The 27,481-nt window shown below is 41.6% G+C and overlaps 1 protein-coding gene across 1 annotated transcript in view; it reads left to right on the top strand.

Annotated features, from left to right (window-relative positions):
* Positions 1–27,481, top strand: part of LOC126473757 (serine/threonine-protein phosphatase rdgC) — a 1,849,640-nt gene that overhangs the window by 523,315 nt on the left and 1,298,844 nt on the right. The window lies entirely within an intron of this gene.

Raw genomic sequence — 27,481 nt, 5'->3', positions numbered from 1 at the left:
TTGAGCAGTGGACGTTACATTTCTGATGTTTTACGACCCGTGGCTCTACCCTTCATTCGAACCCCGCGAAACGCTACATTTCAGCAGGATTTATCAGGATCTATGCACCCAAATTGCGTGAAAATGTAATCACATGTCAGTTCTAGTATAATATATTTGTCCAATGAAAACCCGTTTATCATCTGCATTTTTTCTTGGTGTAGCAATTTTAATGGCCAGTAGTGTATGAATACTAGCCAGCTACACTGCTTGGATATTGTTTATGTTTTATATCATTCACGATGAGCCCATTTCGGCATATTGACATCGTCACGTGCTCTGTAAATACATACGTAAGTGATGGTATTAATATAATGGTCTTGTATCTACGATCTGAAAAGCTACAATACATCATTCGGTGTTTTTACCTTAAATGTAACATCGTTGCTGTCACGTTCTGTCTGTTTTAGAAGTATTGTTTTCTCCTAGGTGTACACTGGAGATGCATATCGAATTTTACTTGGTTTCCATATATGCTACTTTTCTGACGGCTTGAATGATAGTGAATCAGCGATATTACATGTTTACATGGGTACCATTATAAACGAGTGATGTGTGAAATTTAGTTGTTTTTTTATTATTTTTGTAGGTTTGGTTCCAATTATGTTTCTGCCTACAGTTCGTTTTAGTTTTATTTGAGATTTTTATTTTACATTTTTAATTTTCTCGTAATCATTTTGTTGTTGTCTATGATTTATGTTGGTATTATGTCTCTGGTTTATACTCTTTACGTTATAATCGCTGTTACTATGAATATGTGTTATTTAGCGTCTCTGATTTATTACTTTACCCGTTTTCTTGATTTGTTATGTGAATAAAGATTTCTATGTACTTTTTATGCTTTAGGTCAGTTTGTTCGTTCAGTAAATTTGTCGGGATACTGTGTGCATGTGAATATATCTCTATTTCCTCGTAGATGTTGATGACTGTTCCCTTCTGTGTAATATGGACGATTTTTAGTGCTTCGTTTACAGGTTTTACGTCGTGCTTTTCCGTTTGTAAATGTTGGAAAAAATGTGGATGGGTTGTTTTGAGTTTCCCTGGTGCGCTCTTTGTATCTAATTTTGAAGTTTCTACAAATCTGCTCTGTGTAGGATTTGTGGTATACGTTATATGAAATTTTGTAAACGCCAGGGTTGTTGTGTACGGGAATTTTCGAGCTGTATTTGTGAATTTTGTGTCTGAGGCCGTGTGTGTTTTGAAATGCAAATGCGCTGCCTTTGTGAATTTTGTGTTGGTGGCCGTGTGTGTTTTGAAATGCAAATGTGAGGTAACGGGCGAGTTGTGGCGCTCTGAAAATATTCTAAGTTCGGAGTTGGCGTGGCCGAGCTGGGCCCTCTCGGCGGGTCGCGGCCCAGCAGCAGCCACGTGGTGCTGAGCGCTAGCTTAGAAACTGCGTGATGCCGCACAATGGCCGGTCCAGCCGCGTGGCTGGGAATTCCATTGTGTCGTTGTGTCGATGAAGGAGACACTCTGTGAGTGCCAAAATGGCGGACTTTGTGAAACCTTATTGGCAGACATTTCACAGTTCGTATAGAAATTAATAGTAGCCAGATGAATCATGATACCTCAAAAAGAAACATGTACATTACCATTATTTGCACGACGATACTGATGGTGTAATCAGGTATTCAAAATATTTATTAGTTTAAAGTTTTGTATCTGACGATAAAGTATACAAGTAACACTCAGCAACGAATTTCGAAAATCTAAAGGGTTCATCCGACTTCATCGATTTACATGCCTTCATAAAGCTATTAGTGTAAACCTAAATTGGTATGAATTACAGACATGTAACTTAAATAGTACACGAGTTATTGGAGGCCAAAGTGGCCGATTACTATCGATCGCGTCAGACCAAAAGTACTCCACAGTTACACGAAAAAACGGTAGCAGCATGCTTATAAATATATTTATTCATCTATATCTTTGTTTATATCCGATATATACTATTCATGAAGAAATTGGTTAAATATTTACTTTGTTTTAGAAGGCACAGAAACATTAGGCTACTGACCTACCTTTTGTTGTTAGAGCGTGTTACGTTCCAGCCATAGAAATATTTATTTAATTTCAAGTTATATAAATGTAAATCCAGTATTTTAGTATGTGTTTTAGTATGTTTGTGAGTGCACGTTGGCTTGGAGGCATGGAGGGAGCGCTCTACCCATTCACAGAGCTCATTAGTAAGAGAGACGTATGGAGGTTGGGGAGGAGCATCGTTTCCGGAGAGGACACGAGGTAGTCCTCAGAAGTGCGACAGTGCTGCAGAGTACGGTACAGGGCACGGAAGTGCTGGACGGAACTGCGTGACGGACGCGGAGTCGGTGGAGAGACTAGTAATGTGTGGAATTTTGCACGCGGTCGCGGAGGATAGAAGTATTTCGGAGTGCCGACTTGTGCTCTTGTGTGATTTCCGTGGCTTCTGCAGAGAAGACGTAGAATGCGTTAAAAAGTGAATATCTCGTGAGCTATGTTGTCGTTCGTAATTAATTACGTGAAATAGGAATCTATTGTTTCTCTGTTATTCAACTTATATTTTATTTAATTGCTAGACCATCGACACCAATAAGTGTTTTGCAGAAATATACCGCATTCTCAAAAGTACTTCTGCTACCGTACTCATCATTTAAAGTTGTTACGATAGTACCTGCAGATTTTATTTAGTTGCAGTGTTTCATTTATAAATTTATAAGTTACTTTTATAATTCGCAATTGCCGAGTGATAGAAACCTTTGACCATTCGATTCATGTATGGATTCTTATCGTATACTGCAGACTCAGCAGTATTTGGCCTCTAATGCGGCAACTACGTTTCCCAGCCCCTCGACAACGAAACCAGCCAAAACTTTTAATATTTCAACGTTGAGTCGCTACGTAGTTTAGGGCCACCAACATCACACCATCATTTCATATTACTTAAAAGCCCGCAGGCTCGTTGAATAATTGGTTGATTTGGTTCGAGATGTTTCCTACATAAGTTGTGCTTACGTATTTTGTTCTCTTCTTTTTCGTTGTTTGTATGTTTAGTGTTATTTCTTTATGCATATTGTGCCTTTCAGGTTGTGCTTTACTGTGGTATAATTGTTACAATTTTGGGATCGTCATAGTTTTGCTGCGCTATGTATTTTAAGTTATTTATTTCCTTCTGAATTGCTTCGCCTTCTAGTGGTAAATTTATTAATCTGTTCACCACTCTGTGGAAGAATACGAGTTTTTGGGCTTCTGAATAACATGAGTGTTCATTGATAATACTGTCTGTTGTGGTAGGTTTTCTGTAAATCTCGAAACAATGTTTGTTGTTAGGTCGAGTCAGTTAATTGTTTTGATAGTTATTATTATTCATAATAATCATGTCATTAAAAAACTTATTTTGCACTGTGGACCTCAAAGGACAAAAGACATGAACTTTTGTCGCACCGTGTCTGCTTTAGCATCCATCACTGAGGTCATTGTGGTTGTGGCAGTCTGAGCTGTTAATGATTGTCATACATGCTTTGTCACACGATAATTTTATCATTAGGCAGACGTTTAAACATTGCATCAGTTACATATTTTCATGCTTACCACGACACGTTTTAAAAATTTATTCCCATTATCCAGAGCAAGTGGACACATTAGTGTTTTCAGTGACGTCTGCATCTGTCTTGTTCTACTCTTCTTGCTCTCCAGTCTTCTTTATGGTTGTACTACAACCGTAAAATATAAACCTTGGAATTTTTTAGACGATATTGATAGGAAATAGTATTTCTTGTGAATCTACTTACAGGTATTGTGCCTCATTCAAGGGACAGAAATTCACACACATGCATACCAGCACTCACAACGTTTGACGTGTGCAAACATGTGACAGTATTCCATCCCGGAGAGTTTGGATACAGTCAGGTGTTCCGTTTTAGTGGATTAGATTATTTGCATCATACTGTCACTTATAACTTTTGTCAGTTATATCACTCACTATTTATTGCAAATTATGCTTAAGCCCCACGTACATCACCGAATAGGTGGAAGAACGACGTTTGAAATGGTACGGAAACGTGGTGTGTTCAGGGGATGAAAAATGGCTGAAGGAAACACTTTGCTAGCAAACTCCAAGAGAAAAAGAGGAAGACCCTGTGTGGAATGGAAAAAAAGTGGATAAGGATATGTAGCAACGAAATTTGAAAGTAGATTTACATAAGGATCAAGAGGCTTGGACACAAATTTGCGAGACTTGGGCTAAACATCTGTAAACAATTCTTAAAGTAAATAAGGAATTATTGACCACCCGCCTGGTGCTTTGAACGAACAGCACCAAGTACCTATGGCCTGACGACTTGTCTGTAATGGCCGTAGTAGACTATACACACAAAGCTTCCTAGGACTTTTATTAGTGAAAACTGTACCAAATTCACTACAGTAGTTCCTGAGATTATCCTCCATATGCAGACATAAAAACGTGGCGGGGACTTTAATTCGTAGTAGTCCAGCCAGTTTGCACGATATACTTATAAATAAGGTACACAAACCTTTCCCCTGAGTCAAGCTATCTGCAGTCAGAACCCTGCGGCGGAATTTTATTTAGTAATATGTATAGATAGTGTAATCTTCCCGCTCCTTCCTAGTTGCAGCTATTGTCTATAATGTGCAAAGTCTTTTCTGGAGATTTGACAAGAGACGTAGAACAATGAACTTTTTAGTTTACTTATCATTTCTTGTAGAGTTGACTCCAGTTCTTGTGTAAGGGTCTGATTCTTGAAGCTGAAATACGTTTTACGTCCTCGTGGTTGAACTGATCTAAATAACTTTGGAGATTGTCGTTCCAGAATTTTTGTTTTTGCGTTAATTTATTTTGTCACATTTTAGTATATCACACATTAACAAAGTATATTTCACGTTAACAAAGTTGAAATTACATTGTTCTTCCAAAATGCAAAAATACGTCCGATCACATCCGTGGCACGTTTACCATTGCTCCCTCACTCTCCGGTAATACCGATATTCCAAAGGGTTTACAGGTTTTCTCGACAAATGAATTTTTATTAATTTTGATTATTATTTCATAAATGAATCCAGAAATAAACATAGTAAACAGTACCATATTGCATAATCAATAATAGAAATTTTAAATGTGCCAAATAATTCGTAATTTCAAATGCTTCTAAAAAAATAATTTTAACTGTACATTCAGAGCCAGTACTTACCAATTGTAACATCAAAAGTAAAGTGATTTCTTTTCATAAATTTTAGCTTGAAATCTAACATATTGTGTATGAAATTATATGAAGTTTTTCAGAAAAACAGTTGAGACAATACTGACCCATCCAAAATTCGAATAATATTACTGGTATCGACTACTACTGTTGAGGAAAAGTAATGCTAGAGGAGGATGTCCCGTTTCAAGAATACAGGAGCATATTTGAAGAAATTAATCGATTCACAGTATACAAGTAACTTATCACCGAGAATTTCTGCTCTTCATACAAAGGACTAGAAGATCAGTGCTATAGTTCTGTAATTTGTTTATTCAAAAGTTTTCTAAACAAACAGCAAGTTTCAGACTGAAGATTTTTTTTTTTTTTTTTCGTGCAGCACTACTGTCGTTTGTATGCCGGCCGAGTTCAGCTAATTTAAATGGAGCTTCCGCCTGAAACTGTCTCGTAAATTTTTAAGTCTTTTTCAGCAATAAACACATCTTAGAGCAGCTGGAAACAAGAGTGCCGTTGCCTTGGTCTTTATAGGATGGCATTTGGTTTTAAGGCTCATGGCGAGTTATTTCACTATTGATGATCGCGGAATATGGTTCATAGAGCAGCCATGGAAAAGCCGTACGACCCATACTATCTCCTTTCTTGCGCCATTAAGCACCATTTATTCCTATCGGGCGACACGACTCTCTGTGGACGCCGCAGAGGCCAGGGGCAGTATCTGGCCGTTCTGTAGAAGCTAGCGACCGGTCAGCGACCAGAGTGCGAGCCAAAAGCCGTATCACTGAAAGGCAACGACCGGCAGTTCTGTGGCCCCGGTGCTGAACAATGCCGAATCACAGACTATTACTTCGAACTTATCGTTTGCTGATCCATCGGAGTAACATTCAATTTCTTATTGAGGGCTTTTCTTCTCGGCACAGAGCTTTCATTCTCCGGCAGCTTTATTATCGTTTGTAACAAAAACGTATCAAGAAATGTGGGAAACAAACACGCTGCCAGCTGGATACACATCTTCATTAATACATCCCCCACATAAAGAGAGAGAAAAGAAATCCAAACAATTAGAGAAGAATCTCCATATTACCAGTGACCAGTAAGATTTTCAGAAAAAAGTTTTCAAACATTTTTTGTCGGAAATCTTTCAATATTCAAGATCGCAAACAAGAAAACATTAAACGATGAATACTTTCGGCTGTTCATACAAGCATCTTCAAGTCTGGAGTAATAAGCAGAACAGAAAATTGCTTTAAGGTAACTATGACTGGGCGGACTGTAAGAAAATATCCTAATTAAATTTTCTCATTTTGATGAGTTAGAAGGAGCGATCTCTTTTACTCGGTAAGAAAACGTTCCAAAACCAACATCGTATAAATGTTACTTTATTTTTAACGAGCAGTTTCGACAGATAGTTCCGCCATCTTCAGGTCTGTAAAACAGTGCAAATAGATGGAATATACCTCATATCGTGAATTATGATGTAATATTCGAGAAAAAAGTTTTGTGTTTGACTTTGCATGAAACAGAAAGAGAAACTATACATTTACATACCTTCGAAATTTTTGTTAAAAAACGTGTTCATTGTGAGATGAAACCTCACGCCTAGTTCTCGTGTTAGCCGATAAAACGTAGCAACTTATACTAAGGGCTGTCAGTAACAAAACATTAACAACACAATTGTACCCCAGCACAGAAGAAATAGATATAAATATCAGAGAAATTGCCACATTAATAGGAGTATGTGAGCTATAACAATAAACGCATGGTGTACATGTTATTTAGGTCATGCAAGAGGCAAGAGGGCTGATTTATAAGGTAAGAACATGTAGGAGTAAAAACCTAAGAATAAATGTCTCAGCAAAGTGATAGCTTCGAGTGCATATTACACTATAGTCCATCAAAATTGCTACACCACGAAGATGACGTGCTACAGATGCGAAATTTAACCGACGGGAAGAAGGTGCTGTGATATGCAAATGATTAGTTTTTCAGAGCATTCACACAAGGTTGATTTTGTTGTGTAACATTATGGAATATTCCTCTTTAGTCCCTATAGTTTCATGAAGTTCCGATAGGTGGCGGCGCTATACGTAGCCTTCAAAATGGCGTGTTTAACTGACTTTCTTTTGGCGGAAAACCAGAGCATCGTAGATATTCTTAGGCGCTTGTAGAATGTCTGCGGAGACCTCTCTAAGAACAAAAGCATGGTTAATTGTTGGGCGAGGCGTTTGTCATCATCGCAGCAAGGTCGCGCTAACCTGTCCTATCATACGATCATTTCATTTCCCCCGTGCCGGCCGGCCGCATACATCTGTCATTCCTGCACTGTTGGTACGTGCGGACACTCTCATTCGAGGTGATCGAGGGATTACAATCAAACACCTCGCTGCTCAGATGGACGTCTGTTGGTAATGTTGACACACTCGTCTACAAGATGGGGTACTCAAAAGGTGTGTGCCCGACTTCCACCGCTTTGGCCCAATGAAGAATGCACTCCAGGAGAAGTATTTACGTGGATGATTGGGAGGCTATTGATGCAGCAAGGCGTTGGATCCGACATCGACCAGGAGAATGGTACCAAGCGGGCACACAGGTTCTCCCAGTAAGGTGGTGTAAGTCCGTCCCATTGAACGGAGATTGGGTTTAAAAATAAGAATTTGTAGCCAAAAGAGTGGGAAATAATGTGGTGTATTGCCGGCCTGAGTGGCCGAGCGGTTCTAGGCGCTACAGTTTGGAGCCTCGCGACCGCTACGGTCGCAGGTTCGAATCCTGCCTCGGGCATGGATGTGTATGATGTCCTTAGGTTAGTTAGGTTTAAGTATTTCTAAGTTCCAGGGAACTGATGACCTCAGAAGTTAAGTCCCAGAGCCAATGTGGTGTATTGAAATCCTGAATAAAGCCAGCCTGCATTCAGAAACAAAATGTGTTACTTTTCTTACTGGACGCCCCTCGTACAACTTTTATTATTGTTACTACTACTACTATTATTGTTGTTGTTGTGAATTAATGGCTGGATCAGTAACGACTGATGCTTAAACAAATTCTTGATTCGATAAATCTCAATTAGTACATGTATGAAGACATTGTAGATCGTCACCTTCACTGCATCACTCACGCGGTGTTACATTCAAACAATCACAGATCCTAGTAATTAGTATTAACAGCTTCCTTGAAAGCGCTGTACTGTGCGACTGGTCCCGGCGGAGGTTCGAGTCCTCCCTCGGGCATGGGTGTGTGTGTTTGTCTTTAGGACAATTTAGGGTAAGTAGTGTGTAACCTTAGGAACTGATGGTCTTAGCAGTTAGATCCCATAAGATTTCACATACATTTGAACATTTGAAAACCGCTGTACATTAAATTATAACGGACACTTAGTCCTCGCCCCCCTCCTCATGGTTTCTCTCTCCCGAGACCAGCTAAAGTAATCCAAGGTTGTTACAGTAGGCATCTAAAAACGATCTAATCTAATACCAAATTGAGATTTACAAATACCGTAATCAAGGTGAAAAACGCGCGTAAATAATATCCTGAAACGAGACTCCGCGTTTAAAAGCCTTCAAACTTCGATGATGATCTCACGCTTTCTCTCTCTGAAATTCTCCGGCAGCGAGAAACTACACAAACCATGCCAGTGTTAACTGTGCAGCAAATATTATAATGAAATATTATGATGGAAATTTGTTTTTCTATATGAGATATTTTAACAAAGTAAATGTTTTCAGTCGTAAATTTTACGAGCCCATCTCAGGGCATATTTTTCTCTTGCGAGAAAAGGATTAGTCCCAAACATCACAGCCAAATCCTATGCAGAAAATTCAATTTTCAAAATGTTGTGGCAATGTTTTGCACAATGAAGTACAATAAAAATAACTCCACTACTCATGAAGTCAATAACCATACACTGAGGTGAAAGAAGTTGTGGAACACCTCCTAATATAGTATCGGACCTCCTTTTGTCCAGCGTAGTGCAGAAACTCAACGGGGCACGAACTCAAGTGTTTGGAAGTCCCCTACAGAGGTACTGAGCCATGCTGCCTCTATAGTCGTCCTTAACTGCGCAAGTGTTGCCGTTGTAGGATTCTGTACACGAACTGACCACTCGATTATGTAACGTCAGTGTTCAGTGGGATTCATGCCGGGCGATCTGGGTGGCCAAATCATTCGTTCGAATAGTCAATGTGTTTCAAATCAATCGCGAAGAACTGTGGTTCGATGCCATGACGCATCGTCATGCATAAAAATTACGTCTCTGTTGTGAACATGAAGCCCGTCAGTGGCTGTAAGTAGCCTCCAAGTAGCGGCTGGATAAAAGGACCCAGTTCATTCCATGTAAACGCACCCCACACCATTGTGGAGCCACCATCAGCTTACACAGTGCCTTGTTGACAACTTGGGTCCAATGCTTCGTGGAGGCTGCACCATACTCGTACCCTACTATCAGCTCTACCAATCTGAACACATCTGAGGAGGCTGAGGCGTAGCGCCATATACCGATCCTGCTTTGGAGGTGGTTAAGGCGGAGATATGTCTCAGAGCTGGATAGTGACAGATGGGACACGAGACTGGACGCGCACGTAGTTTATGTATCAGCCGATAGAGGACAGTATTGGATAGGGGACTGTGATTTAGTTTCGATTGTGCCCACTAGAGTGTACTAAAGTAATAGAATGTTTTTCATAAACTGTCCTAGTATTTTCATAAAGTGTTACTATGTATTTTTGTGTATGTAAAATATTATAATTGTGTTTTAGCAGTATTTATGATGCGTGAGTGTGGTTTAAGGTTAATATGAAGATAATTGTTTAACGGGTTATGTAGTGGGATTTAGTGTAGGAACATTTCGAAGAAGTATGGATGTGGACGAAGGGGATTTTTGTAGAATAGATTTGTAAAATAAGTTTATGGTAAAGGGAAAGTTAATTCAGGTATAAATAACAATAGTAAACAAGTTTATGCATAAGCAAAACTTCAGCATATTAGATAATTACGTCGGTAAAAAGTGCATTCGTTCGGTTTACTATTTTACGATTGGTTACTGATGAAAAGCGCGGACTGACGCGGAAGAATGTTGTTTTGTACAGTGGCGGCATATTTATTCCGATTGCTGTGTAGAAATTTCGGAATTTTTAAGTGAATTTTGTGACGAGAAAAGACATAAATTCCGCGTGGCGTACTGAACAGGTCGGTGGCTAAAAACTGTGACTGCATTAGGTACCGACAGACTTAATATTTGGCGAGCATTCTCAATCAAAAACAATCTGTATTTTTGTAGCTATTACTTTTTCGGGAAATGCAACACCATAAACTTGGAAACGTGAGTGAAAGGAATTGTGAGTGATCGTGTTAAGACTAGCACGGGCTTGGCAGAGATTCTTGTTCACATAAGTTTCAGAATGTATTAATTAAGGACAAAATTTCGAACCTTTCATTTCGTGTGAAAACTTTCTCCCGAAACGTTGATTAGTGACTTTAATTGCAGCCTGGTTCACGCCTAAGTACAGTAGGTTTCGCTCGGCTTTCCTACTGATGATCTGCTGAGACAATGTTCATAGGTAGGTGCAGGTTCGTCGTAAAGGGACGGAAGAAACCGCGCCGCCGCAAGGCCACTGTTTTCCAGTCGTCTAGGGTCCAACCGTTATGGTCGTTAGCCCAGTAGAGGCGCTGCAAGTGATGTCTTAGCGAAGCCACTAGCGCCGGTCGTCTGCTGCATAGCCCATTAATGTCAAATTTCGCCTCACTATCCTGATAGATACGTTCGTCGTACGTTCCACTCTGATTTCTGTTATTATTTCAGGAAGTGTAGATTGTCTGTTAACAATGACAACTCTCTGCAAACGCCGCTGCTCTGGGTCGTTAAGTAAAGGCCGTCGACGACTGCGTTGTCCATGGTGAGGGACAGTGCCTGTAATTTGGCATTCTTGGCACACTCTTGACACTGTGGATCTCGGAATATTGAATTCCCTAACGATTTCCGAAATGGAATGTCCCATGCGTCTACCTCCAAGTACTATTCCGCGTTCAAACTCTATTAATTCCCGTTGTGCGGCCATAATCACGTCGGATACTTTTTCGCATGAATCACTTGAGTACAAATAACACCTCCGCCAGTGCAGCGTACTTTTATACCTTGTGTACGGGATATTACCGCCATCTGTATATGTCCTTGTCGCAATCCCAAGACCTCTTTTTAGCACAGTTGTAGTTGTATTTTATCATCCATTTTCTCGCACGCCGAAATAACTAACGTGTAAGTATTGACGTAATTCTGACCTAACCGATAAAAGGCAATAAGACCACCGTGTTTCGGAAATAGACGAGATATATCACATCCCATTTTAGCCGTTAATACTGAATTATACACCTTTTCGTGACATGCAGACTTAAGAGGATGAGTCTAGTTACGGAAATTTTGCCATATAACAGCGCGACAGAGGATATCTATTTGAAACCATCAAAGAATAAGGCTTGATGTTTCACGTACGCTGGGGCGAACATTCATAATTTCTGCTACCAAGAGTCGTGTCATCACTGGTAATCACTAAACGTACATTCTTGCTGCTGAGTAAGCACAATAAGTTCACAAAGATTCTGTTGGAATACAAACCTAATTTAAAATAGGGACTTAAGTGCCTTCTAGAAAGATCGTGTGGTGTTAGTTGCACCCCAATTTATTATTTCTATCAAAAAAAAAAAAAAAAAAAAAAATGAAAAAACTCCATGTGTAGGGAATTCGTTGACTAAAATTCATGAAATAGTTGATAAACAGTTACCACAGCTAGACATGTTAGAAATAAGTTTATTTGTATTGTTACGTTTACAGTAACAATTCTGGTTACACTGTTTATTGTTAAAGTAAGTGCGTTCAATATGTTATGAAGGAATCCCATGCAGAGAACACACTAATCGCGCTATATACACCGCGGCGGTTTGGTTGTCATATATTGTGAACAATTTTATTTGTGACCAACAGGTACGGTATCTTCCGTGTCTAATAACGACGTCAATTTACATTCAAAACTTGGAAAATGTAATTTGATGTACCCTGGATTTCAACATCAGACGTAGGCAACTTCATACGCGCACATAAATGTTTCTTAAATTTATTCATGCTATATGGATGTTTTCGCAGGTTGGGACTGTGTTGTAAGATTTTTCTATGTTGGGACTACGATATGTGCCTTTTAGATATTAGAATGCACACAATATTATAGTCACGCAGTCGCTGATGAGATTACGGAGTGCAGACCTGCATAAAAGTTTGCTGCCTGTGAGTTTACGTATCACGTGTTACGCACATGAAGTTATATTTCCTGTCGTCGTGTTTAACAGTTCAGAAGGCTTGGATCTACTGCCTGTGGGAATCACTATAACTGCTTTTGGTGTCTCTTATCTGGAAGAGTGTCCTGGCGTCCCTTTCACGTATTTAGTTCAATGGTGTGAAATCTCTGCATGGTTTTGTATACTGTTCTGCTCATCATCATTGTGGATGAATAACGCTACTTTCGAGACCAACACCAGTCATCCCTCAAAGCACCAGCATCAAAGGCCAACGTTACCAGCTGCCAGCATTGCAGCTTAGTTTGCCTGGCTGCCTACACGACAAGCGCTGAAGTTACCAGCTACCAGTATTGCGGGTTACTTTGCCTGGCTGCCTACAGGTCAGGCGCTAAAGTGCTAATCAGCGAACGCCGGTGTAGTAGATCGGTTTTCTAACGGACTATCGCGAAATATAAAATCGAAAGGAAATGTGCCGAGGTTGGACGGTCACCAAGCGAGCTTCACCAAGTGCCCACAACATATGCGCCGGATATAATGTTATCTCCACATTATTCTGCCCAACGACAAACTGAGGAGACACGAAAACTGGTAAAGCTAAAACGTAGTTTAACCCATTTCCTTTTTTCACGAACAAATACTAAAGGTTTTACTACCGAAACAACGATAAAGTATGCCTTATAATTTTTATTATATATATATTACGTTAATACTTCTACACTGTGGAAAGGATCAACCTTTATGGAAATTTGGAAGTTTGTGGTAAGGTCTTATGGGACCAAACTGCTGAGGGCATCGCTCCCTAACCTTACACACTAATTAATCTAACTTCAACTAACTTACGCTAGAACCTCCGACTGGGGGACCCACGCGAACCGTGGAGAGACGGTAAATCTCAATATTAGAATAATTTGCCAGCAATGTCAATACTTCGTATAGAGGTAAACATAAAAAAGTTTACACAGTTAGTTAAATCAGATATATTCAACAAATAAGCCTACAGTTAAATAATTCTACTTACTTTCATAAATATAAATTCTTTACAGAATCGAGTGCCTAGTAAGATTGCAACTCGCAGTGTTCTTATACACTCCTGGAAATGGAAAAAAGAACACATTGACACCGGTGTGTCAGACCCACCATACTTGCTCCGGACACTGCGAGAGGGCTGTACAAGCAATGATCACACGCACGGCACAGCGGACACACCAGGAACCGCGGTGTTGGCCGTCGAATGGCGCTAGCTGCGCAGCATTTGTGCACCGCCGCCGTCAGTGTCAGCCAGTTTGCCGTGGCATACGGAGCTCCATCGCAGTCTTTAACACTGGTAGCATGCCGCGACAGCGTGGACGTGAACCGTATGTGCAGTTGACGGACTTTGAGCGAGGGCGTATAGTGAGCATGCGGGAGGCCGGGTGGACGTACCGCCGAATTGCTCAACACGTGGGGCGTGAGGTCTCCACAGTACATCGATGTTTTCGCCAGTGGTCGGCGGAAGGTGCACGTGCCCGTCGACCTGGGACCGGACCGCAGCGACGCACGGATGCACGCCAAGACCGTAGGATCCTACGCAGTGCCGTAGGGGACCGCACCGCCATTTCCCAGCAAATTAGGGACACTGTTGCTCCTGGGGTATCGGCGAGGACCATTTGCAACCGTCTCCATGAAGCTGGGCTACGGTCCCGCACACCGTTAGGCCGTCTTCCGCTCACGCCCCAACATCGTGCAGCCCGCCTCCAGTGGTGTCGCGACAGGCGTGAATGGAGGGACGAATGGAGACGTGTCGTCTTCAGCGATGAGAGTCGCTTCTGCCTTGGTGCCAATGATGGTCGTATGTGTGTTTGGCGCCGTGCAGGTGAGCGCCACAATCAGGACTGCATACGACCGAGGCACACAGGGCCAACACCCGGCGTCATAGTGTGGGGAGCGATCTCCTACACTGGTCATACACCACTGGTGATCGTCGAGGGGACACTGAATAGTGCACGGTACATCCAAACCGTCATCGAACCCATCGTTCTACCATTCCTAGACCGGCAAGGGAACTTGCTGTTCCAACAGGACAATGCACGTCCGCATGTATCCCGTGCCACCCAACGTGCTCTAGAAGGTGTAAGTCAACTACCCTGGCCAGCAAGATCTCCGGATCTGTCCCCCATTGAGCATGTTTGGGACTGGATGAAGCGTCGTCTCACGCGGTCTGCACGTCCAGCACGAACGCTGGTCCAACTGAGGCGCCAGGTGGAAATGGCATGGGAAGCCGTTCCACAGGACTACATCCAGCATCTCTACGATCGTCTCCATGGGAGAATAGCAGCCTGCATTGCTGCGAAAGGTGGATATACACTGTACTAGTGCCGACATTGTGCATGCTCTGTTGCCTGTGTCTATGTGCCTGTGGTTCTGTCAGTGTGATCATGTGATGTATCTGACCCCAGGAATGTGTCAATAAAGTTTCCCCTTCCTGGGACAATGAATTCACGGTGTTCTTATTTCAATTTCCAGGAGTGTATAACATCAAATATGGCAGTGTACTAGTTAATAAAATATACGTGCTTCCCGCACCAGCTATTCTACTCGACCTCACACATCTTACAAAAATACGTCTTCCCCACTCGAGAACTAAAGACAGAGTCTCTCCACGCCTTGTACCGTGCGGCTACCCCGCGCGGCAACCTTTATGGTTGTATTGTTCAAAATTATCATTAAATACGCAGGACGATGAATGTTCATCTATCCGCACTCAGTTTGAGTATAAAGTATGCACTGCAGGACACATTGCAAGTTTCTAGCCGACACACCGCCTCTGAGCCTTCAGACTTTCTTTTACACTTGACTCTTGATGAGGTGGGCAATTTCGCTACCTCGGAAGCAAAATAGATGAAGGAGTAATATACAAGACAGACGTATTTGGAAAAATTACACAAGGTAAAACTGATTTCTATGAAAAGAAACAGCTATCCAAATACTGACACTAGAAAAATATTCATGGAAAATAACGTTTGGAACATAGCTCTGACTGGTGCCAAATACACACATCAAAAAAAGTTTTGCATCACTTCGGTTGCGAGAGATCCGGAACCTGTACAGAAAATTGGAATAGAGATCAACATAAACATCATTTCCAACCTTTTTATTGCTCATGAAAACCACACATTGCATATTGTACCACCAAACAGTGAGACCTTCAGAGGTGCTGGTCCAGATTGCTGTACACACCGGTACCTCTATTACCCAGTAGCACGTCGTCTTGCATTGATGCATGTCTGTATTCGTCGTCGCATACTATCCCAACTTCATCAAGGCACTGTTGATCCAGATTGTCCCACTCCTCAACGGCGATTCGGCTTAGATCACTCAGGTTGGTTGGTGGGTCACTATCTTCCACTACCTCTTTAACTATAGTTTCCCGCAGTGGTTCGTACCGGAATTTGTGCCCAACAGTTTTATCCCTTCGATTCATTATGTTCTTTACTGGGCTTTTGTTCTTCTTCACACGTTCCAGGGATTCCTCGTTTCGCATCAAAACGTCTTATCTCTAACAGGATCCTGTAACATTACATTTTAAACGCTTTTGATCTTGTCATTTTATGTTCATAATACACACATCAAAGAAAGTTTTGCATCACCCTGGTTCCCAGAACTCCTGAAGATAGACGTTGACGGTGGATATTGTATCACAGTGTCAGTCACTTTGGCTATTCAGAGATGTCACTAAACCCGCCCAAAGATGTAAATAACCTTGCACGAGCAGCACCTGTTAGACGCAGGGGGTCCGACAGCCGATCAGTTCCAATCATTCCACCAGGAAAGAGGTACACAGCTCGTGTTGTCTGTAGTTCAACCATGCCTAGACAGTCAATACCGCGGTTCGATCGCGTCAGCATTGTTACTTTGTGCCAGGAAGGGCTCTCAACAAGCGAATTGTCCAGGGATCTCGGAGTAAACCAAAGCGATGTTTTTCTGACATGGAGGAGATACAGTGAGACAGGAACTGTCGATGAGATGCCTCGCTCAGGCCGCCCAAGGGCTACTACTGCAGTGGATGACCGCTACCTACGCATTATGGCTTGGAGGAAAGCTGACAGCAACGCCATCATGTTGAATAATGCTTTTCGTGCAGCCACAGGACGTTACGTTATGACTCAAACTGTGCGCAATAGGCTGCATGATGCGCAACTTCACTCCCGACGCCCATTGGCGAGGTCCATCTTTGCAACTCCGACACCATGCAGCGCTGTACAGATGGGCCCAAAAACACGCCGAATGGTCTGCTTAGGATTGGCATCAAATTCTCTTCAACGATGAGTGTTACATATGCCTCCAACCTTACAATCGTCGGAGACGTGATTGTAGGCAACTCAGTCAGGCTGAAGGTCTTAGACACACTGTCCAGCGAGTGCAGCAAGGTGGAGGTTGCCTGCTGTTTTGGGATGGCATTATGTGGGGCCGACGTACGCCTCTGGTAGTCATAGCAGGCGCCGTAACGGCTGTACAATAGCTACATGAATGCCATTCTCCGACCGATAGTGCAGCCATATCGGCAGCATATTAGCGAGGCATTCGTCTTCATGGACGACAATTCGCATCCCCATCATGCGTATTTTGTGAATGACTTCCTTAGGATAACGACATCGCTTGACTAGAGTGGCCACCATGTTCTCCAGACATAAACCCTATCGAACATGCCTGGGATAGATTGAAAAGGGCTGTTTGTGGACGACATGACCCACCAACCACTCTGAGGGATCTACTCCTAATCGGCGTTGAGGAGTGGGATAATATGGACCAACAGTGCCTTGATGAACATGTGGATAGTATGCCACGACGAATACAGGCATGCATCAATGCAAGAGGACGTGATACTGGGTGTTAGAGGTACCAGCGTGTACAGCAATCTGGGCCCCCACCTATGAAGGTCTCGCTGCATGGTGGTACAACATGCAATTTGTGGTTTTCATGAGCAATAAAAAGGGCGGAAATGATGTTTATGTTGATCTCTCTTCCAATTTTCTGTACGGGTTCCGGAACTCTCGGAACTGAGGTGATGCAAAACTTTTTATGGTGTGTGTGCAAATCCATTTCAACGGGCTACGTACCTTTACATTACCGTCCGGTTACGACAAACGAAAGAAAATCACCACATATGTGCATCAGAGACCGAAATATTGTTCGATGACTGGGAAAACAATAAAGAAACGTAAGTCCAATATCTTATGAAAAAGCACATCCTCGGTACAAGATAAACGTGTATTGTCTTCACTTACGCTGTTCTAAAATCCATAGCATTCTCATTTCACTAACTATCGATAGCTCTTAAAAATACATTATTTCATCGAAAAACATTATAGTTTGTGGTGTAACATGATAGATAAAGAAGTTTTGCATAATAACCATATGGCAAAATACTCTATTTGCGTGCTGTCATCTGCCAAAGTCGCACTTCAGTATCTCAAACCATTTATGAAATATGACGAGTGTTGTGGAAATTTCACTTAGGCTTTATCGATCGCAAAGGAGTGTGCCAATCAGATCCATTTTCCCGAGATTTGTCACAGATAGAGACTTCCACCCAAGTCTAAAGAAAAATTCAATACGTTAGCAACATTTGATACACAGCAGCGTATTATGTAATATGCACCAAACATAAAATCGTAGCGACCCCTATTTCTCATCACAAACTTTTTCGAATTTCGCGCAGTGTTTTACTTCCGCGTAAATATCACAATACCTATTACCATTAACGGAGTGGTGGGAACAACGTAATGAATCTGACATATCAAGCTACAAGCAAAGTAAAAATGAATTATTTGCAATGTATAGTTTCTGTAAAATCGTCTTAGGAAGGTTGCAGAGAGTGCGCCTCGATTCTGCCATCACCGACGAGCGAAAGGTGGCACACAGTGTCGGGCCTCCCCTTCCGAACATACGAATCAACTCCCGGAACCGAGATGATGCAAAACTTTTTTTGATGTATGTACTTTACACACCTTGAAGGTACAAAATAATTCGAGAGAGCGATCATCAAGAGAGAGAGAGAGAGATCGAGAGAGAGAGAGAGAGAGAAATATCGAGAGAGAGAGATAGCGAACCAGACGCCGCTCGTGTTTATAAACAACTAGACCACTGAAAGCTACTTTACTGTCTTTTTCCTCAGTCTCTTCCTGATCTGGAAGCCTCTTGCGTGGAAAAACGTTCGAGAGACTTCGCTGCGCTCCTTTCCAGCGCGGCTGATTTTATAAAATGTGATTGTTGACGCCGATTTCGCTGCGTCTGGTGCATCATACGCCAATCAAAAAATACAATTGCTCTCTTACATTTAAGAATTAATAGTTTTACGTTATAAGACAATTTAAAGACAATACACGGGATTAATACAAAAATGCAGCGTTTCTTACGTAAGTCTACATAAATGATTTTAGTTTTGGGGCTAAAATTTATCTATACATAAAAAAAAACGTTTCAATGTTTTACGACCAAACAGCGCACGACCCAGCCGTGCCTAGCGTATCATTATAAAATCTTATTGAACAATACCTCCGTTTTTCTAGAAAAAGAAAGCCTTACAGTCGATAATCTGAGCATTGACACTTAATCTGGAGTATATAACGGTTCCTATTTTGCTGAGCAACAATATTTAATTACTGAATTGATCATTTGTAACCCGACACAATATCGTTAACTTTAGACAGCTAATTTTCTGCTGAACCTCTCTCCAAAGCGCCATGGGGATAACGGCGCTGGATCTGTGGATAATTTTGGCACACAATAAATAATATAACACTGAATAAACACTTCATGCCTACCTTGTAGTTTTGTCGTCACCACAGTAGCGAAGAGAATGTAGACTGGTGTAATCTTACTGTACGACAGTAACTCTGGAAAAGACACAAATTCTACCAAGATTTGTGGTTGCCAGCTCTGAGGAAGCAATTTTGACTTTATTCTTTCAGAAATTATTTAACTGTCACTGAAATGAATTCACATTATGATGATTACTTTTTAATGGTCTACCCGATGATCTCAGCAGTTTGGTCCCACAGGGACTTACCATAAATTAAATTAAATTAAAACAATGATCTACTTGTTATCAAGATGGAGTCAAACTATGAGATTCAATATACCGCTGTGGCTACCATAATGAACTTTTACAGTTACCTATTAATTAAAATTAAATAACGAAAACCAGGTGAAAGTAATCTTAAAACGTGAAGCATGAATTTGCAATGTGACCAGTATGTTTTATTTACACACAAAGTTAAAGCTGTATTTTCTTGCTAAATGTACTACAACAATCTTCCATTGTCGTGATTTTGAAAGTATTATATACGATCTTTTTATAGTTAAGATTTACTCAGAATTATTATAAACAGTGACAGGAAATCAGGATTGAGTTTGTGACTTAGAGCAATGAATGTAATTGATGTTTTTAAACAACTGAATCTATTCAGTAGTTAAATATGAAGTATGTGACTAATATTCAATACATCTCTGCTCACTTAGATTAAGTAAAAAGTCCTGCCATATTTGTTGTAGGTGTAGTGGTGCTGTGGTTGAAGACTGCAGAATGATAATTGGCTAATGTTTTCACGCTCCAGTAAAATGGAATTAATGTATTTTTACCAAGTTGCTTGCGGTAGTCATTTATCTTGATGTTACGTTAGCTCTAAATCCATCTTAGATTAAAGTTGGACATTATTACTTTCGAAAAACCGCAATTTGTGAAGACAACTTTACGACGCAAATGCCGCTGACACATCAAGTTTCACTAGACTATGCACAGTTTATACACTCAGAAAACGTTGACATCGCCAGACGTGACAACTATTTACGTACATCAGGCTATCCAGCTTGCGACTGTTTTATTTTCGTTCTGCTCCGTCCTTTCCGTGCCACTTGATCGCCAACGTCACCCACACAACCGCGGAAAACCATGGAAAACCAAAATTGGATCCCTAAGTTTCTTATTTACTTTGTCAAAAGTATTATAAATTTTCAAATAACCTACGAATATTACAGTCATTATAATCGTAAAAATTATTTATTATTATACTCCTGGTTTCTTTAAACAATATCTGTTACTTCATTTACTTTTAACAGATAGTGAAAGAGATTTAACGTTCTTAGAAAACATCGATACATTGAACATAGTTTGAATACATGGATACTTTTATCTATCGATTTTTAGGGCTACGATTTGAAAAGGGTTCGTAATTATTTTTTGTACACCTACGGCAACACGTGTGTGACGTTCCGTCTCTGACAATAATGGAATTCTGATTGTGAACAAAATGAAACAGACGTAAGAAGAAAAAATTACGCCTCCCACGAATTACAAAGAAATCAATTCACAATCATCTAACTGAGAGTTTTAAAATATCCCCTAACGTGTACTAACTACAGTTCTGCAATGCTCCTGTATGCAACAGACGACTCTTTTCGTCTTGCCGCTGCAACTGCGTGATCAGCAACATGCTAAAATATTTCAGAAAAGCAATACTGCGCTGTACGCAGAGCGCAATGTATGAACTAATTGCAACAATTACTGCCATACTTTTATGCATCAAAACTGAATGATCAGGAGGGGTTTGGTCAACTACCCTTAAACGATGTAAAGAAAAATAAAAGGAACCAATAAAAACTTACAATTTACTATATTCAGAAAATTGATGATTTAAATGCTGACGAACTTTACACAGACGTTTAATTACTCCACAATGTCTATAATCAATAATCACCTATCTCGTCACAACAAAGATGTGGACATTACTCTCAATGTATGTATACACAAATCTGACAAAATCCCTCCTCTGCACAAGCAACCAACAACTGAGTGCAGCAAAAAGGCAAATTACAAAAAACTTCAATTAATACCAAAGGCTCCTCTGGCGCTATTAGCACGACCACGGCAGGCTGCGACCTCTCTTGTCGCGCTTCTTCTGTCCACCGCAGGCTGCGTCCCACCACGTCCGAGTCCCCTCGATTACTGCTCGCTCGCTACTACTCGCGATCATAATATCTCAGACTCAAGAGTTTGTGTATGCAGACAGCAGAAGCATAGAGTCCAAATTTCGACTTCAAGCGAACACTTTTTATGACTTTTTTGATGAAATTTAAGTTGTTGCGTTACAATAGCCTTCCGAGTTTAGCGTTTCCGTAAATGGGATGAGGGTACCGCACCCTAACCACGAAAAACACTCCCAACTGTAACACCACAACCTCCGTACTTCACTTCCATCGGAACGCACTGAGTATAGCGTGATTTATCACTCAAACTTACTCGTTCGCAGTCGTCCACTGTCCAATAGCGTTACTCTTCATACCACCTCTAGTGTTGGTTAGCACTGACTACAGAAATGTGTGTTTTATGAGCAGTTACTCGATCATTAGGCTCCAATTCTTTTTAACTGACTATAAACAGTCGTTGTGCTAATTAGGCTGCTGGTAGCATTTTAGAACTCATCAGTGATTGAAACTTCCTGGCAGATTAAAACTGTGTGCCCGACCGAGACTCGAACTCGGGACCTTTGACTTTCGCGGGCAAGTGCTCTACCATGTGAGCCACCGAAGCACGACTCACGTCCGGTCCTCACAGCTTTACTTCTGCCAGTATCTCGTCTCCTACCTTCCAAACTTTACAGAAGCTCTCCTGCGACCCTTGCAGAACTAGCACTCCTGAAAGAGAGGATACTGCGGAGACATGGCAGAGCCACAGCCTGGGGGATGTTTCCAGAATGAGATTTTCACTCTGCAGCGGAGTGTGCGCTGATATGAAACTTCTGATGATTTCATGGATGTTTTTGGCACCCGCCCTCCGTTATGCACGACGGTTCCTGTCCGTCAATACATGAAGATTGCCTAGTGGTTGATCCTTCACAACCACGTCACTAACAGTAAAAAGAAAAAAAAAACTGGAATGAGCGTATGGCATCGCTGGCCATGAGGCCCCTTACCAGGAAGTTCGGCCGCCAAGTGCAAGTCTTTTTTCAGTCGACGCGACATCGGGCGACATGTGCGCCGGTGATGAGGATGAAATGATCATGAGGACAACACGACACCCAGGCCCCGAGCGGAGATAATCTACAGTAGATGTCAGGTGATGCGGATCCACTAGTATAAAAGAATATTTTGCTATCAGTAAGCAGTAACAGCAGAATGGTTGGGTAGAAAGAGCTCAGTAACTTCGAAAAATGTACTTACTGAATTTCACCTAACAATTTGACTGTTGTCCGCCTGCTTAGCTGAGTGGTAACGTACTAACCTCCCATGCAAGTGGGCCCGCGCCCACAGGTAATTTACAGATATTTAGTTATGTTTCACCGGATGGTTTGTCACTCCAACCACTAACAAAACTGTAATTATCCCAGTTGACTGTTGAGTGAGTAAAGTCTCCACTGAGGACAACAGTATGATTGGAGAACGTACTTACAAGTGACATGAAGATTTTGTTCCTTTTCTTTCGTATAAGTTTTCGGTTACATCAGGAGGTGAGTCTGGTTGTCGGTAGAAGGATCCAATTATAATATTATGCTCACCCCTCATACTGAGTCTTGCGCAAACAATGCTGCATTAGATGGTCACAAAAGAGTAGATTCAGACCTCATTACATTTAGTAGAAAGATGAAATCTGCTTTCAGTAGTTTAACCGTTACAAAGCTGATACTGCCAGTAGCTCCGAGAATTTTCACACAAAGTCATTACTATGAAAATGTCAAGAGGATGTCGCTGATTTGGGAATTCTCCCACATATGAAGCATCGTATTTGTCTAGAAAATATTTTTCTCAGCCATTTGCTGATGCAAATGTCCGTAAGGCACAACTCCTATCATTTTGAAATTTCTTGTAATGCACCAATGTAAATAGTTACTAATAACATTCGATATAATGAATACGTAAATACAGATTGTCCCAGGGCGAGAGACAGAAGAAAGACGTGTTTCAACTGATTGATAGGCGACGCACCGGTCCTCAAAGTCGGCCAGTAGTTTTGAAAGTATAATTGAGAGAGGATGCGTAACAGTTAGTTCGCTAAGTGTACTGACATGGGCGCAGTCGATTAAGGGTAAATTAGAAATTAGATCGCAAATGATGATGTGGATGATAACAAGGTTAGAGGACTTGAAGAAGATTGGTTTTAGATGTTAACGCATGCGAGAAGAAAGGGAGAACATGAGGCTGTATCCTAAACTACTTGAAATTTGAATTTTGCGCTCAAATGGTTACGAGCACACTGAAATGCCTCTATATGGCTCCCCACACATTCTTCTGGATCTTAGTGGCCAGTGGGAGAGAGCTGAGTGGTTTGGTTAGCTGCTATCTTGTTTCTGTGAGTTTGCGATTTTGTTTTGACTGATGTGAAAAAGCAGTTTGTCAGCATGAAGTTTTGCTTTAAACTTGTGAAAACCGCTGCAGAAACTCACCAAACGCTGAAGCAAGCTTTTGGAGAGAACGCTCTCGGTCAGACAGGCTAAAGATTGGTGTAAGTGTTTCAAAAGCGGGCAGACATCGATTGACGATGACGATAGCTGCAGTCGCTATCAACTAGCATCACGCCAGAAAATGTTCAGAAGATGTCCTGTTCAGACTGTGCAGTAGTTTTCCTATATAAAGTGCTGGACTATCAGTGTTGTGGAAGACATTGTGGTGAAAATGGCACAGACACAGCCTAAAAGTTGGCGCGCATATCATACAACTATACACCTCATTCTAGCAGCTCTCTAATGCAGTCCAACTCCGCAAAATTGTAGTGAGACTATCCAAGAGTACTGAAACACCTAACGAAAACTTTATGGAACATGTGAACTTATAGTGAATATAAGGAGGATTACGGAGAGTTTTGTGCCACGGCGCTTCAATACTGTCAGATGCAACAAAAAGGGAAGTCTGCAGGGAACTTACACAGCTGGTTCAAGACGATCTAAACTTCCGTCCAAACCTTATCACTGGCGAGGCAAAATCAGTTTATGGCAGTTAACCTGAAACCATGCAGGAGTCGTAGAACTGGAAGAGTCGGTCTCCATCTCCACAAAACAAGCTCGAGTACTGACTTCTCTCACCATAAAGAATTCTATCGTGATGTTTTAAGTGGCTTAAGAAGGACGTAAGGTGAGAACATCGACAGAAGTGGAATGGGAATGACTGGATGCTCCAGCGTGATAATTCATGACTGCATGCACGGATGTTATCCAGGAACCTTAGACCAACAACAAGATGACACATGTTCCTCACCCATGTACTCGCCAGAATGTCCTCCCTATGACTTTGTCCCCATCGCACCAAAGTGTAAATGAAGTTTAAGAGTCGGTCTTGAAAGAGGCCTACTTTCAAAGTAATGTTACAGAACAGGAGCTAGGTAAGACGTAATAGTTTTAATTAATATATTTCGGGAAGTTTTGGTGAATACCTCATATGAGCAGTTGAATAAATGAGTAATAAAATGGCAAACAACGTTTTTCCGTGCCTCCCAATTCTGCTTGACGGATGAACGCAGTACACACAAACACAAAACACAGCCGCAGTAGATCCTCTCGCCTGTTGCATTAACTTTAATGGCTCGGGGGTTACAGCGCATAAACATTAACGGTTGTAGTCACACCTGGCACCGCCTGCCTCCGGCACAACAAAGCCCGATTTCTCGTATGCCCCCACGTGGTTCTGTTGTCCTTCCTCAGACGGTTGCATTTGTTCTACGGTACGAAAATATTATTTCATATGATCAGGCCCCTAATCCAATTACAATTACAGAGCACTACTTTCTACGGGTGCAGGGACGGACGACAGCGACTGGATGCAGAATATAGCATAAACGTAAGTCTGAATCATTCGGTACCATCAAAGATAGTGTACGTCAGCAGAAAATTTTCGTTTTTCTAAAGAGGTAATAATTCTGACAACGTTATTATTATTCGTTGAAACTGCGAGTGCATACTAGGGAAATGAAAAGAAAAATGTACCAATATAATATTCATTGGAAATGGTACCGGTTTCGGCCTCCATTACTTTAGTCATTGATTGCCTATCGCATCTTGAGTACTTGTTATTACATTAGCAGATGCGACATGTGGCAAGGAAAGGGTACGTTTTACATCGTATGAAATTCCACAGTAACCAAGGATTTTGACTTATTTTTTGGCTTTATATTCCAGTGGGAAAAGGAAAAATGGAAAAACATCAAAATGTTACTCTTGATGTGTACAACCAGCAACACGTGTTTCTTAGACATCGAAAAAAGATTTTCAACGGGTGCTGGTACGGAGATTGCTAAATATCCTAATTGAACAGTGAATACATTTTACCTATTTTATTCTTCAGTATTGAAGCGTTTGTTGCATTCGTTTTTAAAATAACAAGTCCAACGATATCCTGATTTAGGCTGTTGGACTGCTGAGTATTGTGGTGTAACATTTATTAACGAAGTCAGTCCGTAGGCTATGGTAAAATCTATTTGCCCTACATGCTCTTCCGTTGTTGCAGAGTATACTGTAAAACTTTTTCGCAGTTTGCATGGACAGACACACACGTTTTTTTATCTCTGATTCGGACTATGAAGAACACAGCTGAATCAGTTAATGAGAGCGCTACCCGCGTATGGGAAAACTCTGGGATCGTGTCTCATTCTGGTTCACAATCTGAGATATTACGACCAGTGTGTAGATTACTGAGTCCTCTACTCCTCATTCTATATTTGACATTAATACTTTTAAGTTGTGTTTTACACTACTGGCAATTAAAATTGCACACCAATAAGAAATGCAGATGATAAACGGGTATTCATTGGACAAATATATTATACTAGGACTAGCATGTGATTACATTTTCACGCAGTTTGGGTGCATAGATCCTGAGAAATCAGTACCCACAACAATCACCTCTGCCCGTAATAACGGCCTAGATACGCCTGTGCATTGAGTCAATCAGAACTTGGATGGCGTGTACAGGTACAGCTGCCCATGCAGCTTCAACACAATACCACAGTTCATCAAGAGTAATAACTGGCGTATTGTGATGAGCCAGTTGATCAGCCACCATTGACCAGACGTTTTACATTGGTGAGAGATCTGGAGAATGTGCTGGCCAGGGCAGCAGATGAATGTTTTCTGTATCCAGAAAGGCCCCTACAGGACCTGCAACATGCGGTCGTGCATTATCCTGCTGAAATGTAGGGTTTTGCAGGGATCGAATGAAGGGCAGAGCCACGGGTCGTAACACATCTGAAATGTAACGTCCACTGTTCAAACTGCCGTCAATGTGAACAAGAAGTGACCGAGACGTGTAACCAATGGCACCCCATACCATCACGCCGGGTAATACGTCAGTATGGCGATGACGAATACACGCTTCCAATGTGCGTTCACCGCGAAGTCGACAAAGAAGGATGCGACCATCATGATGCTGTAAACAGAAACTGGATTCATCCCAAAAAATGACGTTTTGCCATTCGTACACCCAGGTTCGTCGTTGAGTACACCATCGTAGGCGCTCCTGTCTGTGATGTAGCGTCAAGGGTAACCACAGACATGGTCTCCGAGCTGATATTCCATGCTGCTGCAAATGTCGTAAACTGTTCGTGCAGATGGTTGTTGTCATGCAAACGTCCCCATCTGTTGACTCAGGGATCGAGACGTGGCTGCACGATCCGTTACAGTCATGCGGATAAGATGCCTGTCGTCTCGATTGCAAGTGACACGAGGCCGTTGGGATCCAACATGGCGTTCCGTATTACCCTCCTGAACCCACCGATTCCATCTTCAGCTAACAGTCATCGGATCTTGATCAACGAGAGCAGCAATGTCGCGATATGATAAACCGCAATCGCGATAGGCTACAATCTGACCTTTATCAAAGTCGGAAACGTGATAGTACGTATTTCTCCTCCTTACACGAGGCATCACAACAACTTTTCACCAGGCAACGCCAGTCAACTGCTGTTTGTGTATGAGAAATCGGTTGGAGACTTTCCTCATGTCAGCACGTTGTAGGTG

The sequence above is a fragment of the Schistocerca serialis genome, chromosome 4, assembly GCF_023864345.2.
Source record: "Schistocerca serialis cubense isolate TAMUIC-IGC-003099 chromosome 4, iqSchSeri2.2, whole genome shotgun sequence".
Taxonomy (NCBI): domain Eukaryota; kingdom Metazoa; phylum Arthropoda; class Insecta; order Orthoptera; family Acrididae; genus Schistocerca; species Schistocerca serialis.
The sequence above is the reverse complement of the archived record's forward strand: the minus strand, read 5'-3'. Positions and strand labels throughout refer to the sequence as shown.